This window comes from Hordeum vulgare, chromosome 1H (genome assembly GCF_904849725.1).
Source record: "Hordeum vulgare subsp. vulgare chromosome 1H, MorexV3_pseudomolecules_assembly, whole genome shotgun sequence".
In the NCBI taxonomy this organism is placed as follows: Eukaryota; Viridiplantae; Streptophyta; class Magnoliopsida; order Poales; family Poaceae; genus Hordeum; species Hordeum vulgare.
In genome coordinates this window covers 490923012-490942981 of record NC_058518.1, presented here as the reverse complement: position 1 = coordinate 490942981, position 19970 = coordinate 490923012, and positions in this window count along the sequence as shown.

Here is a 19970-nt window from a genome sequence, read left to right as displayed (position 1 = left end):
AAACGATAAGATCTTCGTAGAATATGTAGGATCCAATATGGGCATCCAGGTCCCGCTATTGGATATTGACCGAGGAGTCTCTCGGGTCATGTCTACATAGTTCTCGAACCCGCAGGGTCTGCACACTTAAGGTTCGACGTTGTTTTATGCGTATTTGAGTTATATGGTTGGTTACCGAATGTTGTTCGGAGTCCCGGATGAGATCACGGACGTCACGAGGGTTTCCGGAATGGTCCGGAAACGAAGATTGATATATAGGATGACCTCATTTGATTATCGGAAGGTTTTCGGAGTTACCGGGAATGTACCGGGAATGACGAATGGGTTCCGGGAGTTCACCGGGGGGGGGGGGGGGCAACCCACCCCGGGGAAGCCCATAGGCTTTGGGGAGACACACCAGCCCTTAGTGGGCTGGTGGGACAGCCCCAAGGGGGCCTATGCGCCAAGAATAAAGAATCAAAGGAAAAGAAAAAAAAAAGAGGGAGGAAGTGGGAAGGGAGGGGGACTCCTCCCACCAAACCAAGTCCAGCTCGGTTTGGGGGGGGAGTCCTCCCCCCCTTGGCTCGGCCGACCCCTTGAAGGTCCCTTGGACCCCAAGGCAAGGTCCCCCTCCCTCCTCCTATATATATGGAGCAATTAGGGCTGATTTGAGACGACTTTCTCACGGCTGCCCGACCACATACCTCCATAGTTTTTCCTCTAGATCGTGTTTCTGCGGAGCTCGGGCGGAGCCCTGCTGAGACAAGATCATCACCAACCTCTAGAGCGCCGTCACGCTGCCGGAGAACTCTTCTACCTCTCCGTCTCTCTTGCTGGATCAAGAAGGCCGAGATCATCGTCGAGCTGTACGTGTGCTAAACGCGGAGGTGCCGTCCGTTCGGTACTAGATCGTGGGACTGATCGCGGGATTGTTCGCGGGGCGGATCGAGGGACGTGAGGACGGTCCACTACATCAACCGCGTTCTCTAAACGCTTCTGCTGTACGATCTAGAAGGGTACGTAGATCACTCATCCCCTCTCGTAGATGGACATCACCATGATAGGTCTTCGTGTGCGTAGGAAATTTTTTGTTTCCCATGCGACGTTCCCCAACAACATTATGTCTAACACATCTGGCACAAGGCATAGCAAGAGAGTTGCCGGACGTACCGCGGTGTCTTCTGGGACGGTGTCGATGTCCTATGCGGAGAGGTCAGGAGAGATGACCCCTTTGACTGAGCGGTCGGGGTGGCAGAGGCTACTAGGCGACGGAGCGCGCGCGGTGGCAGAGCTGTGAGAAGGACAACATGCAAAGGAAGAAGAGAGGAAAATAGGAAATGGATCAGGCAGTTTTGCAGGTTGGATTTGGTGCAATTTGCGATAGGGTCGGGCTGTCGGGTCCGATGAGAGGGCATGCCCAGGCGCACCCGAGTTCCGCATGTCTGCCTCATATTTGAGTTGGAAATGAGGGTGTCGGTCAGTCCGGATGTTTGAGACTGGTTTAAAAGGCACGTCTGGATCGAATTTTTGTGACCGGGGCAGTGACCGGCGGCCTGCCCGAACGTTTGAGAAAGGGTTTGAGGGTCAGGTTGTGGATGCTCTAAGAGGCGTGCATTTTTTTTACAGCGCGTGCAAGGGCTTTTTTTGCGTCCGAGTAGGCAGTTGCTTCAACGAACGCTGCAAATTTTAGCACACCGGTGTAGCACTTCAACAGGCTCGCTGAAAATAGCGCGCCATGTTGGGTTACGTTGCATAAATTCAAAATTTTCCTACGCATATTCAGATCTTCCTATGGAGATACCAGCAACGAGAGAGGGGTAAGAGCTTCTTCATACCTTTGAAGATCGCTAAGCGGAAGCGTTGCTAGAACGCGGTTGATGGAGTCGTACTCGCAGCGATTTCGGTCTAGTGCCAAACTATGACACCTCCGCGTTCAACACACGTGCAGCCCGGTGACGTCTCCCGCACCTTGATCCAGCAAGGAGGAGGGAGAGGTTGGGGAAGAACTCCAACAGCACGACGGTGTGGTGTCGATGGAGAGACGAGGTCTCCCGGCAGGGCTTCGCCAAGCATCGGCAGAGAGGAGGAGGAAGAAGGGCGGGGCTGCGCCAAGGGAGAGGGAGAAGTCTATCTCCCAATGGCCAAAAGTGCCCGGTATATATAGGGGAAGGGAGGGGCTGCGCCCCCTTGAGGGTTTCCCCCTCCTGGGGGGAGACAACCCTAGATGGTGGCTGGTGCAGCGGCCAAGGGGGGGAGGAGGGGTGTGGCGCACCCCTGGTGGGCCTTAGGCCCACCTGACTTAGGGTTTGCCCCCCTTTTCTCTCCCCTGCGCATTGGGATGAGCGGGGAGGCGCACCAGCCCACCTAGGGGATGGTTCCCTTCCCCACTTGGCCCATCTTACTTCCCGGGGTCGTTGCCCCCCTTCGGTGGACCCCCGGGGCCACCTCCGGTGGTCCCGGTACGTTACCGGTGATGCCCGAAACACTTCTGGTGTGTGAAACCATCCATCCTATATATCAATCTTTACCTCCGGACCATTCCGGAGCTCCTCGTGACGTCTGGGATCTCATCCGGGACTCCGAACAACTTTCGGTAACCTCGTATAACAATTCCCTATAACCCTAGCGTCACCGAACCTTAAGTGTGTAGACCCTACGGGTTCGGGAGACACACAGACATGACCGAGACACCTCTCTGGCCAATAACCATCAGCGGGGTTTGGATACCCATGGTGGCTCCCACTTGCTCCATGATGATCTCATCGGATGAACCACAATGTCAAGGATTCAATCAATCCGTATACAATTCCCTTTGTCTGTTGGTATAGAACTTGCCCGAGATTCGATCGTCGGTATAGCAATACCTTGTTCAATCTCGTTACCGGTAAGTCTCTTTACTCGTTCCGTAGCACGTCATCGTGTGACTAACTCCTTAGTCACACTGAGCTCATGATGATGTTCTACCGAGTGGGCCCAGATATACCTCTCCGTCACAAGGAGTGACAAATCCCGATCTCGATTCGTACCAACCCAACAAACACTTTCGGAGGTACCCGTAGTGCACCTTTATAGTCACCCAATTACGGTGTGACGTTTGATACACCCAAAGCACTCGTATTGTATCTGGGAGTTGCACAATCTCACGGTCGAAGGAAAAGATACTTGACATTAGAAAAGCTTTAGCATACGAACAATACGATCTAGTGCTATGCTTAGGATTGGGTCTTGTCCATCACATCATTCTCCTAATGATGTGATCCCGTTATCAATGACATGTAATGCCCATGATCAGGAAACCATGATCATCTATTGACTAACGAGCAAGCCAACTAGAGGCTTGCTAGGGACACTTTGTGATCTATTTATTCACACATGTATTACTGTTTCATGTTAATACAATTATAGCATGAACAATAGACGATTATCATGATCAAGGAAATATGATAATAACCATTTTATTATTGCCTCTAGGGCATATTTCCAACTGTCTCCCACTTGCACTAGAGTCAATAATCTAGTTACATTGTGATGTATCAAACACCCATAGCATTATGGTGTTGATCATGTTTTGCTCGTGGAAGAGGTTTAGTCAACGGGTCTGCAACATTCAGATCCGTGTGTACTTTACAAATATCTATCACTCCACTCTGGACATGGTCATGGATGGATTTGTAGCGACGTTTGATGTGCTTCGTCTTCCGGTGAAACCTGGGCTCCTTGGCTATGGCAATGGCCCCAGTGTTATCACAGAAGAGTGTCATTGGACCCGACGCGCTTGGAACCACTCCAAGGTCGGTGATGAGCTCCTTCATCCAAATTCCTTCATGAGCTGCTTCTGAAACAGCTATGTACTCCGCTTCACATGTAGATGCTGCCACGACTTCTTGCTTGCTGCTGCACCAGCTCACTGCCCCACCATTCAACACATATACGTATCCGGCCTGTGACTTAGAGTCATCCGGATCTGTGTCGAAGCTAGCGTCGACATAACCCTTTACGACGAGCTCTTAGTCACCTCCATAAACGAGAAACATTTCCTTAGTCCTTTTCAGGTACTTAAGGATATTCTTGACCGCTGTCGAGTGTTCCATACCGGGATCACTTTGGTACCTCCCTACCAAACTTATGGCAAGGTTTATATCAGATCTGGTACACAGCATGGCATATATTAGAGAGCCCACGGCTGAAGCGTAGGGGACATAACTCATCTTCTCTCTTTCTGCTGCCGTGGTCGGCGACTGAGTCTTACTCAATCTCATACCTTGCAAAACTGGCAAGAACCCTTTCTTTGAGTTTTCCATATTGAACTTCTTCAATATCTTGTCAAGGTATTTACTTTGCGAAAGACCTATGAGGCGTCTTGATCTATCTCTATAGATCTCGATGCCTAATATGTATGCAGCTTCTTGAAGGTCCTTCATTGAAAAAGTCTTGTTCAAGTAGGCCTTTATGCTCTCCAGCATTTCTATATTGTTCCCCATCAATAATATGTCATCCACATACAGTATGAGGAAAGCTACAGAGCTCCCACTCACTTTCTTGTACAGACAGGCTTCTCCGTAAACTTGTATGAACCCAAACGCTTTAATCACCTCATTAAAGCGAATGTTCCAACTCCGAGATGCTTGCACCAGCCCATAGATGGAGTGCTGGAGCTTGCACACTTTGTTAGCACCCTTAGGGTCGACAAAACCTTCTGGTTGCATCATATACAACTCTTCCTTAAGGTTCCCGTTAAGGAACGTTGTTTTGACGTCCATTTGCCAAATTTCATAATCATAAAAGGCGGCAATTGCTAACATGATTCGGACTGATTTCAGCTTTGCTACGGGAGAGAAAGTCTCTTCGTAGTCAACTCCTTGAATTTGTCGAAAACCCTTTGCGACAAGTCGAGCTTTGTAAACAGTTACATTACCGTTTGCATCAGTCTTCTTCTTGAAGATCCATTTATTTTCTATGGCTCGCCGGTCATCGGGCAAGTCCACCAAAGTCCATACTTTGTTCTCATACATGGATACTATCTCGGATTTCATAGCTTCAAGCCATTTGTTGGAATTCGGGCCTGCCATCGCTTCTTCATAGTTCGAAGGTTCACCGTTGTCTAACAGCATGATTTCCATCACAGGGTTGTTGTACCACTCTGGTGCGGAGCGTGCCCTTGTGGACCTTCGCGGTTCAGTATTAATTTGATCCAAAGCTGTAATGCCCCAAGTGTAGAACTTTCCCTTCTTGTAACCTTCCATGTGGGGTCACCTTGTCAGAGATCTTGGTGATATCATTTTGTGCCATGAATTCATGTGTGTTCCCTAGTGCTTACTTCCCTTGCATGCATGAATTACATATCATTCCTTGCCATACTTATGATTGCATGCCATGATCATGTTGCATTTGAGTTTAATAGGAGTAGTGTTGTGGTGATGTGAGTGCATGTGATCTTGCTAGGGTTAAGTGGTGGTATTGCACTATCTTGTGATGCATGTGATAATGGTGTGTGAGTGTAGGAGTGAGTGCTAGTCATTTTAAGCTCTTGCTATTTAAACTCTTTTCCCCTCCTATTTTTTTTCCCATGTCAAAATTCCTTCTTCCCAAAAATGATTCTAAAATGTCTTGTGATTAGAGTTAATTGTGATTATGAGGAGGTGCAATTTTGCTGATTTGATCTTTGAATTTTAAAGGTGCAAATAAACCCAAAACAGTAGATTAATTACTGTTTTGCATTTATTTCAAAAGGCTCCAAATATTGTGTTCCTCTTTTATTTTATTAGGTCATATGTTTGCAAGACCAGGGGGATTTTTTTCTTTTATTTATTTTCCCTACTAGGTGGTTGTGTATTTTTCTTTTCTCTCAGGCCCTACTTTTATTAGAAATCAATCTCAGGAATTCTTTCTCTCTACCTAGAGCCAACTTGGGCCATATCCCTCTTCCCTGGCCCAAGTGCCTTCGCTCCAGCAGCCCACTGGCGAGTAGCTTTCTTCTTCCTCCCGACGTCACTCTCGTACGACCAAGCCTCCACCTCCCGATTGCCTCCCCCTCAATCCAGCGGCTCGGGCTCGCCTCCCGAGACCATATAAGGAGCCCAGGTCCTCCTCCTCCACCCTAGGGTTCCCTCTCCTTCTCCCCAGCGCCGCCACCTTCCCCCTTCTCTCTTTTCTTCCCCTGGTAAGTTTCTGTAGAAGTAGCAGAGAAGAGAGAGTCGCCGGCGCCTACCCCCGCGTGCATCGTCGGGCAGCACGGCCGCCATGTCCGGGGGCTCGGGGCGGCTCCTCGCGTCCCATTCCCGGCATTAGGACCCCGAGGAGCGACCCCCCCTGTCGAGCTCGTCCTCGTCAACGAGCCGAACCGGGCGTCTCCTTCCCTGCTTCGGTCTACGGCGGAGGAACTTCTTCAGCGTCTCCTTCCCCGGTCCGGCTTCCTCTCCGTCAGTTCGGCGCCCCCTCTTCGCCCCAAGGTGAGGCTGCACGTCGCCCCTGTGCTTCTTCCTCCTTGGGTCGGCCGGAGTCGCCGTGATGCTTCGATTTTCTTCCCTGTCAGTAGGTCGGCAACAGTGCGCGCGGTGCAGTAGCTGGGCGAGTTATGTGCGTGCGTGTTCGTAGTAGCAGCCGGCAGCAGACGTGTAGCCTAGCAGCGCAGCAGTTCCCGCAGGGTGGTGCGCCCGGAGCTCTCTGTCCCGTGCTCCCAGGCGGACGGTGCAGCGTAGCAGGAACACCGCTGCAGTTCAAGGCAGCCAAGGAGGCACCTCCTAACGTGCTCAGGGCGAAAATGGATCCCCCGGGAGTCCCGCGGGCCCCGCCGACGGTTTCCCCTGCCGGTGGTGGCCGGGAGTGGCGCCGCCAGCGTCCTCGGGTCCGGCCGCCGGCGGGATGCTTCTCGCGAGATGCGTGTATTTCTGCTTTACTTTCTAGTCTTAGCCAGACTCCAGTTCGTAGCCTGATGGTAGTACCTCTCTGTCATATGCATGCGCCTGATGAGAGGTCCAGGGTTAGAGTCCCCCCTCGGCGCCTTTTGTTGTTTTGCTTGATTATTTGTGTCAATGGGCCTGCAGTTAACTTACCTTGCTATTCCCTCCTCTCTTGTTAACAACCGTAGCAGCAGCGTAGTGGTGTGTTGTGGTGTTGTTGTATCAGGGGGCTGGGGTTCGAATCCCAGTCAGCCCAGATTTCTTTTTCCTTTGTTTTTTTTCCTGTTTTGCAGTCATTTTTTTCCCTTGCTATGTGAGCAACCCCATGTCCAGCTCAGAGAATATTTTGCCCTATGTATTTCTCCCTTCCATGTTAATTGTAGGAGGTGTAGGAGTAGTTTGTGATGATAGTAGTGGTATGAATCCATGCCTATGTTCCTCCCTTCCATGTCACTTGTTGGAGGTGTAAGAGTAGATTGTGATGGTAGTAGTGGAGTGGGTCTAGGGGTTTGTGAGATGGTGCTTGAGGTGTGATGTGTGTGCAAGTGTGTGTATCTTGGTGTTTTCACTTGTGTGCCTTGCTAGTCTAGTGCATGTGGGTGCTAGTTGTCCTTGTGTTGGTGGCCTTGGGCAAGTTTGTGGAATGTTTGGGTGCCCTCTCTCACCACCTTAAATTCTGTGTGAGAGCTTATCCTAGTGCTCATTGCCATCATTACATGTGTAGGCATGGAGATGATGTTGTTGTGAGTGCACACCACTTGTGGTACCTACTAAAAGTGTTTGAGAGATGATGCTACCGAGTTACTTGCTTAGTTTCTTACCCCCTCTAGTTTTCCTTAGGTTTAAGGGCATGATGTTGTTGTAAATGAAGTGGAATATATGTGAGAGTGTGCACCATCACATGCCCATATGTGGAGGTGTGCATACTCTCTTGTTAGCTTAGAATCCCATTGTGTTGTGCTTGAATCTAGTAGTATTGTGATATGGGTGTTGGTGTTGTTGATGTGCATGACACAAACATGGGGTTCAAACCCCCATGTCACTTTGTCATTGTGCACATGAAACCCTCCTAGGTAATTGTCATCTTAGAAGCATACCTTATGGATTGCATTTGCACTTTGTTGAAAGTTTGGGCCTTGTTCCCATGGTATAGAAGGAGCCCAAAGGCATGGGTCTTGGTGTGCTAGTTGTAGGGGTTTGTGCTCAACACCATAGTGGTGTCAAACACCTCTTGGGGACATGTGTGTGCAAACTATGCCTAGACAAAGTGGGCATGTGGCTGGAAAACTCCAGATTTTTGAACTCTGAAAATTTCACTAAGTCTGGAATGCTGAGAACATTTTCTTCCCCTGTAGATAAGGTTGTGCTGGTCATTCTATTAAGAACTGGACTTAGTTCAGTGCTAGTGTTTTGAACCTGGTATGGTTGTGAAGCTTCCTGTCAATTTTCAAGTCATTTGGAGTCCAGTAGCTTGTGTTTTGATTGCTGTCAAAAAGCTTCAGAATAGAAACAGTAACTCAGGTGCAGGAATTTTCACTAAGTCCCTGAGAACTGATGGTTTTGGGAAAGTTTGTGGCCTTGTATCTTCTAGAGTTTAATTCATTTTGCTGTGATTCTTGCTGGATATGGTAGTGTTCTTGGTTGGAAACAGCCACATATATTATTTGTCATGTTTGAAGACCTGTAGCTATGTTGCATGTTGCTCACAAACAGCAAAGATGCAGAAACTGGCAGATTGCGTAGTTTTGACTTTTTGTTCAAAGTTTGTGTTCAATTGTTGTTGGGGTGTTCTACCTTGCTCCATTTCATTCATGTTGGGTTATTATATGTCTTGGCAACCTGGGAACACCAGATTTGTGCCAATTGTGTGTGTGGTGATGAATCTTTCACGTAGTGCTTCATATCGTGTTTCGTTGTTTCCCGTTGATCCGTAGCTCCGTTTGCAAAGTTCTTTATATGGTTTTGCACCGTTTTTACGAGATGCATCTGTTCATTTCATTCCCATGCATGTCCAAATAGTTTAGTGCAAAGTTCTGCCCAGGAACTTGTTGTAGTTATTCTTGCTTGTGCTAGTGTTAGAAATAGGGATGCTTGCTCAACGTTCATCTCATGCATCATGTGATTGTTGAATTTTGTGGTGCTGCTGTTCATTGGCTGTTGTTCTTGCATTGGGTAGCACCAGGAGCGGAGACCGAATACGTGGAGTCAGGAGAGTACGTGCAGGACGATCCAGAACCATTCCAAGCTGAGGATATCACTGGCAAGATGACATGACCTTGATCCCATATCTAGACTTTTTATGGTAGTTTCGATTCCACGTCATATTGCTCGCTGCCTACCACTGAAAATATATTGCCTCTTCTTATGCCATGAGCCTAAACCCCTTACTCTTTCCTAGCAAATTTGCATGGCTAGGTAGGCTTGCTCAGCTACTAATGTTAGCATTGTTAGTTGCAGGTGTTTATAACTCATGAGTTGTCATGAGCTTGATATCATTATATTAATTTCTGTTATTTAATTAATGTACCTATATATTTGGTAAATGACGGGAGGCCTAGCCTTTTGCCGGGTGTCTTGTTCCGTTATTGCTGCCTTAGTTACCGGTTACCGGTGTTTGATTCCATATTGATCGCTCCTAACACGTTCGGGGTTGTTATGGGGACCCCCTTGATAAATCGCGTAGTGTTAAGGCTTGTCCGGCAGGACCCAACATTGGTACTATTTGCTAATCACTTAATAATAAACTGCATAGGGAATAGCTACCCCGAGGTTTCTTAATCAACAACCCGGACCAGTGCTCCTCATGAGTGTTGGTACAAACCAGAGCAGCTTATTACGCTCCCCGGGGCAACTCGGAGTTTTGGCGTGGTAACCATCGCTCATCCGGCGTGTCCTGAGACTGAGATACGCGGCTCTTATCAGGGTCGTCGACACGTCGGGAGGTCCTGCTAGTCTTGTCTTGCCTTAGCGGTATATCTTGCGTACGGAATCCCGGTGAAGCTTTGGTTTTCCCCAGAGTTGAGGTTTTCCTCTAAGGAATCCGACGAGATCACGAGATTCGTGATAGAGGATGCCTTTGCGGCCTGTGTTCGTTTGTGATGGACTAGTTGGAGCACCCCTGCAGGGTTTAATCTTTCGGAAAGCCGTGCCCGCGGTTATGTGGCAACTTGGAATATTTTGTTAACATCCGGTATTAGAAAACCTAAATATAAACTAATAAAATATGCCAACTGTGTGCGTAACCGTGACTGTCCCTTCGAAGATCTCTCTTCGACCGGGAACACGGTGTGGTTATGAATGCCGTAGGTAGGTGTTCAGGATCACTTTCTGATCAAGTATTCACGATCGTTAGTATGGAACACTGTCACTTCTCCTTTGCGTAAGCTAGCCTCTTATTCAACCTTAGGATGCAGCAGCCTGAAACACTTCACCCCTTCCTTACCCAATAACATGACTAGTTCTGGCACCAAGGTCTTAGATTGCTGAGTCCCCGTGGCTCACGGATTCCTCCGACACTCCCAGCAGGTACAGGTACCCCAGAGGCAGATGATCCCGATGGCGCCCAGCTGGCGTGGCAGTACGACGAGGAGACAGATCGCCTTTACGTGAACTATCCAGAGGACTGAGCCGTGGTCGTGATCGTGGGCCTGCAGCGGGTAGCATAGCATTTTCCTTGTGTTGTAGTCCGTACCGGAACTACCTTGTTTGTATCTGCGTTGTACTCTGTATTTTAATAAGAAGACAGTTGAATCCCAGATTGTCTACTGTAAGTATTATTAATTGCTATGTTTACTTGCTTGCGAAACACTTAGATGCGCTTCTTTCCTATTCGGGGCCTCGACCCCCAGATCGGAAAGGACCGCATCTTGGTCGTTACAAAAGCTTCATGATCATCGTCATTAACTTCCTCTTCAGTTGGTGTAGGCGCCACAGGAACAACTTCCCGCGCTGTGCTACTATCCTGTTCGAGAGGGGGTGTAATTACCTCATCAAGTTCTACCTTCCTCCCAGTTACTTCTTTCGAGAGAAACTCTTTCTCTAGAAAGGATCCGTTCTTGGCAACAAAGGTTTTACCTTCGGATCTAAGATAGAAGGTATACCCAATAGTTTCCTTAGGGTATCCTATGAATACGCATTTCTCCGCTTTGGGTTCGAGCTTTTCTGGTTGAAGTTTCTTCACATAAGCATCGCAGCCCCAAACTTTAAGAAACGACAACTTAGGTTTCTTGCCAAACCATAGTTCATACGGTGTCGTCTCAACGGATTTAGACGGTGCCCTATTTAAAGTGAATGCTGCAGTTTCTAATGCGTATCCCCAAAATGATAGCGGTAAGTCGGTAAGAGACATCATAGATCGTACCATATCTAATAAAGTGCGATTACGACGTTCAGACACTCCTTGCGTTGCGGTGTGCCAGGCGGCGTCAGTTGTGAAACGATTCCACACTTCCTTAGGTGTGTGCCAAACTCGTGACTCAAATATTCTCCTCCACGATCAGATCGTAGACACTTAATTTTTCTGTCACGTTGATTCTCGACCTCACTCTGAAATTCCTTGAACTTTTCAAATGTCTCAGATTTGTGCTTCATCAAGTAGATATACCCATACCTACTCAAATCATCGGTGAGAGTGAGAACATAACGATAGCCACCGCGAGCTTCAACGTTCATTGGACCACACACATCAGTATGTATTATTTCCAATAAGTTGGTTGCTCTCTCCATTATTCCTGACAATGGAGTCTTAGTCATCTTGCCCATGAGGCACGGTTCGCATGTGTCAAATGATTCAAAGTCAAGAGACTCTAATAGTCCATCAGTATGGAGCTTCTTCATGCGCTTAACGCCGATATGACCAAGGCGGCAGTGCCACAAGTATGTGGGACTATCATTATCAACTTTACATCTTTTGGTACTCACACTATGAATATGTGTAACATCACGATCGAGATTCATCAAGAATAAACCATTCACCAGTGGAGCATGACCATAAAACATATCACTCATATAAATAGAACAACCATTATTCTCTGACTTAAATGAGTAGCCGTCTCGCATTAAGAAAGACCCTGATACAATATTCATGCTCAAAGCTGGTACTAAATAACAATTATTAAGGTTTAAAACTAATCCCGGCGGTAGATGTAGAGGTAGCGTGCCGACGGCGATCACATCGACTTTGGAACCATTACCCACGCGCATCGTCACCTCGTCCTTGGCCAGTCTCCACTTATTCCGCAGTTCCTACTTTGAGTTGCAAAGTGAGCAACAGCACCGGTATCAAATACCCAGGAGCTACTATGAGCGCTGGTAAGCTACACATCAATAACATGTATATCACATATACATTTAACGTTGCCGGCCTTCTTGTCCGCTAAGTATTTGGGGCAGTTCCGCTTCCAGCGACCCTTTCCCTTGCAATAGAAGCACTCAGTCTCAGGCTTGGGTCCATTCTTTTTCTTCTTCCTGGCATATGGCTTACCGGGCGCGGCAACAGATTTGCCGTCTTTCTTGAGTTCTTCTTACCCTTGCCTTTCTTGAAACTAGTGGTCTTGTTGACCATCAACACTAGATGCTCTTTGTTGATTTCTACTTCTGCAGACTTGAGCATCGAGTACAACTCGGGAATGGTCTTCTCCATCCCTTGCATGTTGTAGTTAAGCACAAAGCCTTTGTAGCTTGGTGGGAGAGACTGGAGGATTCTGTCAATTATAGCATCATTCGGAAGTTCGACTCCAAGTGAAGTCAGGCGACCATGTAACCCAGACATTTTGAGTATGTGCTCACTGACAGAACTGTTCTCCTCCATCTTATAGCTAAAGAACTTGTCGGAGACTTCATATCTCTCGACACGGGCATGAGCTTGAAAAACTAGCTTCAACTCCTGGAACATCTCATATGCCCCGTGTTGCTCAAAACGCCTTTGGAGCCCCGTTTCTAAACTGTATAACATGCCACACTTAACCAGAGAGTAGTCATCACTCCGCGTTTGCCAGATGTTCAGAATGTCCTGGGCTGCAGCGGGAGCGGGAAGGTCACCTAGCGGCGCATCAAGGACATAAGCCTTTTTAGCTGCTTCAAGGATGAGCTTCAAGTTGCGAACCCAGTCCGCATAGTTGCTACCATCATCTTTCAGCTTGTTTTTCTCTAGGAATGTGTTGAAATTGAGGTTGACGTTGGCCATCTACAATATTTATAAAGACAACTTTTAGACTAAGTTCATGACAATTAATTTCATTTAATCAAATTAAGTATGAACTCCCACTTAAATCGACATCCCTCTAGTCATCTAAGTGATACATGATCCATATTGACTAACCCGTGTCCGATCATCATGTGATACGGACTAGTCACCATGGTGAGCAACTTCATGCTGATCGTATTCAACCATACGACTCATGTTCGACCTTTCGGTCTCTTGTATTCGAGGTCATGTCTGTACATGCTAAGCTCGTCGGGTCAACCTAGGTGTTTCCCGTGTGTAAATCTGGCTTACACCCGTTGTATGCGAACGTTAGAATCTATCACACCCGATCATCACGTGGTGCTTCGAGACAACGAACCTTCGCAACGGTGCACACTTAGGGGAATACGTTCTCGAAATTTTAAGAGGGGTCATCTTATTATGCTACCGTCGTTCTAAGCAATAAGATGAAAAACATGATAAACATCACAATGCAATCATATAGTGACATGATATGGCCATTATCATTTTCGCCCTTTCGACCTCCATCTTCAGGCATCTGATGATCATCATCGTCACCGGCGTGACACCATGATCTCCATCATCGTGTCTCCGTGAAGTCGTCACGCCAACTACTACTATCACTACTACTATAGCTAACCGTTAGCAATGAAGTAAAAGTAGTAAGCACATGGCGTTGCATCTCATACAATAAATTAAGACAACTCCTATGGCTCCTGCCGGTTGTCATACTCATCGACATGCAAGTCGTGAAACCTATTACAATAACATGATCATCTCATACATCATACATGCAACATCACAACTTTGGCCATATCACATCACATGTCAAACCCTGCAAAAACAAGTTAGACGTCCTCTAATTGTTGTTGCAAGTTTTACGTGGCTGATTTGGGTTTCTAGCAAGAACGCCTTCTTACCTACGTGACAGCCACAACGATGATATGCCAAAGCTATTTACCCTTCATAAGGACCCTTTTCATCAAATCCAATCCGACTAGAGTAGGAGAGACAGACACCCCCTAGCCACCTTTATGCACGGTGTGCATGTTTGTCGGTGGAACCAGTCTCACGTAAGCGTACGTGTAAAGTCGGTCCGGGCCGCTTCATCCCACAATACCGCCAGAAAAGAATAAGACTAGTAGCGGCAAGCAAATTGACAAATCATCGCCCACAACTTTTGTGTTCTACTCGTGCATAGAATCTACGGATAGAAAACCTGGCTCTGATACCACTGTTGGGTTACATAGCATAAATTCAAAATTTTCCTACGCATATTCAAATCTTCCTATGGAGAGACCAGCAACGAGAGAGGGGAAAGAGCATCTTCTTACCTTTAAAGATTGCTAAGCGGAAGCGTTGCTAGAACGCGGTTGATGGAGTCGTACTCGCAACGATTCCGATCTAGTGCCGAACTACGTCACCTCCGCGTTCAACACACGTGCAGCCCGGTGACGTCTCCCGCACCTTGATCCAACAAGGAGGAGGGAGAGGTTGGGGAAGAACTCCAGCAGCACGACGGCGTGGTGTCGATGGAGAGACGAGGTCTCCCGGCAGGGCTTCGCCAAGCACCGGCAGAGAGGAGGAGGAAGAAGGGCAGGGCTGCGCCGAGGGAGAGGGAGAAGTCTATCTCCCAATGGCCAAAAGTGCCCGGTATATATAGGGGAAGGGAGGGGCTGCGTCCCCTTGAGTGGCGGCTAGTGCGGCGGCCAAGGGGGGAGGAGGGGTGTGGCGCACCCCTGGTGGGCCTTAGGCCCACCTGACTTAGGGTTTGCCCCCGCCCCCCTTTTCTCTCCCCCGCGCATTGGGCTGAGTGGTGAGGCGCACCAGCCCACCTAGGGGATGGTTCCCTTCCCCACTTGGCCCATCTTACCTCCCGGGGTCGTTGCCCCCCTTCGGTGGACCCCCGGGGCCACCTCCGGTGGTCCCGGTACGTTACCAATGATGCCCGAAACACTTCCGTTGTCCGAAACCACCCGTCCTATATATCTTTACCTCCGGACCATTCCGGAGCTCCTCGTCACGTGCGGGATCTCATCCGGGACTTCGAACAACTTTCGGTAACCTCGTATAACAATTCCCTATAACCCTAGCGTCACCGAACCTTAAGTGTGTAGACCCTACGGGTTCGGGAGACAGGAAGACATGATCAAGACACCTCTCTGGACAATAACCATCAGCGGGGTCTGGATACCCATGGTGGCTCCCACTTGCTCCACGATGATCTCATCGGATGAACCACGATGTCAAGGATTCAATCAATCCCGTATACAATTCTCTTTGTCTATCGGTATAGAACTTGCCCGAGATTCGATCGTCGGTATACCAATACCTTGTTCAATGTCGTTACCGGTAAGTCTCTTTACTCATTCCGTAGCATGTCATTGTGTGACTAACTCCTTAGTCACATTGAGCTCATGATGATGTTCTACCACTAGTGGATAACGGGCCTTTGGCCGGGACCCTTTAGTCCCGGCCTGCCTCTGGGCCGGGACTAAAGGCCCGGCCACGTCGCCCCAATTCTCAATGCCTCCCTCGAGGCTCTAGTCCCGGCCCGTAAGGAGCCTTTAGTCCCGGTTTGTGTCCCAAACCGGGACTAAAGGGCTACGCGTGGGCAGCGGTGGTGGCAACCGTTCGTATCCCCCTTCAGTCCCGGTTGGTGGCTCAACCCGGGACTAAAGGCCTAACACGTGGCCTGCCGTAGTGGTGGCAACCGTTGGTATACCTCTTTAGTCCCGGTTAGTGGCTCAACCCGAGACTAAAGGCCCTAAACGTTTTGTATCCCGCGTCGTTTCGGGCGATGAAAAGCACGAACCGAAGCAGAGTCGCCATTTCTCTGTTTCTTCTTCTCTCTCACTCTCGCTCTCTGTTCTTCTCCTCTCTTCTTCCCTTCTCTTCTTCCACCATGCCAACTCGCTTTGGAGAGGTGCTCGCACATGGCACGACCATGCTCGATGTCGTGTACACGAACGAGAGCAGTGAGATGCCGTATTTTCTTGAACAGTTGAAGGAACGATGGCTTGACGCCGCAATGGATCATGAGAAGTTCTTGGGGCTTGATCTGGAGTACACGGCCGATCAACGCGGTGTTGCCGTCATCCAACTATGCTTCGCACACCATGTCTTGATATTCCAATGGGCGAGGTAAGTTTTGAGGCTTTCTTTGATCCAATGTAATGACATTGTAAGTTTATTTGTTTCAATCATAGTTGGTTCCCTTCAAATAGTTGTAGTGAAATTTTTTTGATTAGTTGAAGGGGAACACAATCTGATTGGAATAGTGTTCCATAATCTGAAAAATTGTATTAGAATCAACTAGTGTTTAATATGTTCCATTGGAATCATAGTTGGTTCGCTTCAAATAGTTGTAGTGAAACAATTTTGATTAGTTGAAGGGAACACAATCTGATTGGAATAGTGTTCCACAATCTGAAAAATCTGATTGGTTCAATATGTTCCATTGAAATCATAGTTGTAGTGATACAATTTTATGCGGTGTTCTTTGATCCAAGGTTATGAAAATTGCATATAGCTAGTGATCTCTCTAGGTTCCATTGGATAGCAATATGATATGTCATAGTCATGAAAATTGCATATAGCTAGTGATCTCTCTAGGTTCCATTGAATAGCTAGTGATCTCTCTAGGTTCCATTGAATAGCTATAGTGATCTCTCTAGGTTCCATTGCGTATGTTCTATTTGAATCCTAAAGATAATTTTCTCTTTAGTTGTAGTGAAACATGTTTCCTTATTGCAGCAGTATGTAACATTTGTTCCATTTTAATTTGTTTCTGTTGCAGTAGTGACAAGCATTGTCCAGAACTCATGGACTTCATTCATAGCGGGATCACTTTTGCTACCGTTAACATAACGAACGACAAACTGAAGATGAGGTACAGCTTCGGTATTGAGATACCAACTGGTTGCATCATTGATCTCCAAACGGTATTCACGCTTCGACATGTCAGGACTTCGATGGCTCATATGGCAGTTGCCTTGATCGACGAGGAATATGGTGATATGAAGACCAATTTCCCAAAGTCTCAACACAAACTTTGGGAGAAGACCCCACTTGATCGTATCAACATTGAGTATGCAGCAAAAGATGCATACGTTTCATACGAGTTGTATCGCAAGATTCGAGTCGTCAACTATGGCCAGCGTCACCTCGAATAAGGTGGACATTCTGATTGGACTAGTATCAACTATGGCCAGCTATATATCTATGATAGCTATTATTATGTAATGTTTGGACTAGTATCATCTACTGCTTCGACCAATTTATATATGTCTAGTTTATGTTTGTGCCATTATAGTTTCCAAATTTGAATGGTTTAGCCCTTTCTAACTTCATTTGCTACTTTTGAATGGTTTAGCCCTTTCTAACTTCATGGTATCATGCATTTCGACCACATATATATACAAAAGGTCTTCAGTTCAAAAAAGTTCAAAAAATGAAATCCCTTTTGTAACAGATCTGTTTTTGATTAAAATAGTCATTTAAAAATGAAAGACCATTAGTCCCACGTGGCATGCAGCAGAACCACGTGGCATGCCGCGGAACCACTTTTGTTGTGGAGGTCGCTTTTCCTTCTTCTCCTTGTGCTAGATATTTGTTATGCATTAGGGAAAGAAGGAATAGCGACCATCATCGACGGTGAAAAAATCAGGTGAGGGAGTGTCCACCATACATGAGAGAAGAAGAATGCCGACTGTTGTTGTGGGGGTTGCTTCTCCTTCTTATCTTTGTGCTAGATATTTGTTATGCACAAGGGGAAGAAGGAGTAGCGACCATCATCGACGGTCGAAAAATCAGGTGAGGGAGTGTCCACCATACATGAGAGAAGAAGAATGTCGACTATTGTTGTGGGGGGTCGTTTCTCCTTCTTCTCCTCGTGCTAGATATTGGTTATGCACTAGGGGAAGTAGGAGTAGCGACCATCATCGACGGTTGAAAAATCAGGTGAGCTAGTGTCCACCATATATGAGAGAAGAAGAATGTCGTCTCTTATTGTGGGGGTCGCTTCTACTTCCAAAGAGATTGTGCATTTTGTACACGAAGTGCATCCAGTTTTTAACGTAACCCTCTCAACTTTCTCACACATGCTATGTGGGTGAAATGATGATAGCATGCCAACTTCCAACATTTTTAGAGTTCATTTGTAGTGCTTTTCAATTTCAGGGTCAACTAGCTCAAAAAAATAAGTAAATGCACGAAGAATACCAAATGAAGTCAGAAATTGTTGAAATTTTGTTATGTGCCTTTGAATGGTGCATTTTGAACACACAAAAAGTATGGAGTTCAAATAAGTTCAAAAAAATGAAATCCCTTTGTAAGAGATGAGTTCTCGTTCGAAACGCTCATACTTCGAGAGAGATTGTCCGTTTTATACACGAAGTGCATCCAGTTTTTGTCGTAGCCCTCTCAACTTTTTAACACATGCTATGTGGGTGAAATGATGATAGCATGCCAACTTTCAACATTTTCAGAGTTCATTTGTAGTGCTTTTCAATTTCAAGGTCAACTACCTCAAAGAAAAATAAGTAAATGCACGAAGAATACCAAATGAAGTCAGAAATTGTTGAAATTTTGTTATGTGCCTTTTAATTGTGCATTTTGAACACACAAAAAGTATGGAGTTCAAATAAGTTCAAAAAAAATGAAATCCCTTTGTAAGAGATGAGTTCTCGTTCGAAACGCTCATACTTCGAGAGAGATTGTCCGTTTTGTACACGAAGTGCATCCAGTTTTTGTCGTAGCCCTCTCAACTTTTTAACACATGCTATGTGGGTGAAATGATGATAGCATGCCAAATTTCAACATTTTCAGAGTTCATTTGTAGTGCTTTTCAATTTCAGGGTCAACTAGCTCAAAAAAATAAGTAAATGCACGAAGAATACCAAATGAAGTCAGAAATTGTTGAAATTTTGTGATGTGCCTTTGAATGGTTCATTTTGAACACACAAAAAGTATGGAGTTCAAATAAGTTCAAAAAATGAAATCCCTTTGTAAGAGATGAGTTCTCGTTCGAAACGCTGATACTTCGAGAGAGATTGTCCGTTTTGTACACGAAGTGCATCCAGTTTTTGTCATAGCCCTCTCAACTTTTTAGCACATGCTATGTGGGTGAAATGATGATAGCATGCCAACTTTCAACATTTTCAGAGTTCATTTGTAGTGGTTTTCAATTCCAGGGTCAACTAGCTCAAAAAAAAATAATAAGTAAATGCACGAAGAATACCCAATGAAGTCAGAAATTGTTGAAATTTTGTGATGTGCCTTCGAATGGTGCATTTTGAACACACAAAAAGTATGGAGTTCAAATAATTTCAAAAAAATGAAATCCCTTTGTAAGAGATGAGTTCTCGTTCGAAACGCTGATACTTCGAGAGAGATTGTCCATTTTGTACACGAAGTGCATCCAGTTTTTGTCGTAGCCCTCTCAACTTTTTAACACATGCTATGTGGGTGAAATGATGATAGCATGCCAACTTTCAACATTTTCAGAGTTTATTTGTAGTGCTTTTCAATTCCAGGGTCAACTAGCTCAAAAAAAATAAGTTAATGCACGAAGAATACCAAATGAAGTCAGAAATTGTTGAAATTTTGCGATGTGCATTTGAATGGTGCATTTTGAACACACAAAAAGTATGGAATTCAAATAAGTTCAAAAAAATGAAATCCCTTTGTAAGAGATGAGTTCTCGTTCGAAACGCTGATACTTCGAGAGAGATTGTCCGTTTTGTACACGAAGCGCATCGAGTTTTTGTCGTAGCCCTCTCAACTTTTTAACACATGCTATGTGGGTGAAATGATGATAGCATGCCAACTTTCAACATTTTCATAGTTCATTTGTAGTGCTTTTCAATTTCAGGGTCAACTAGCTC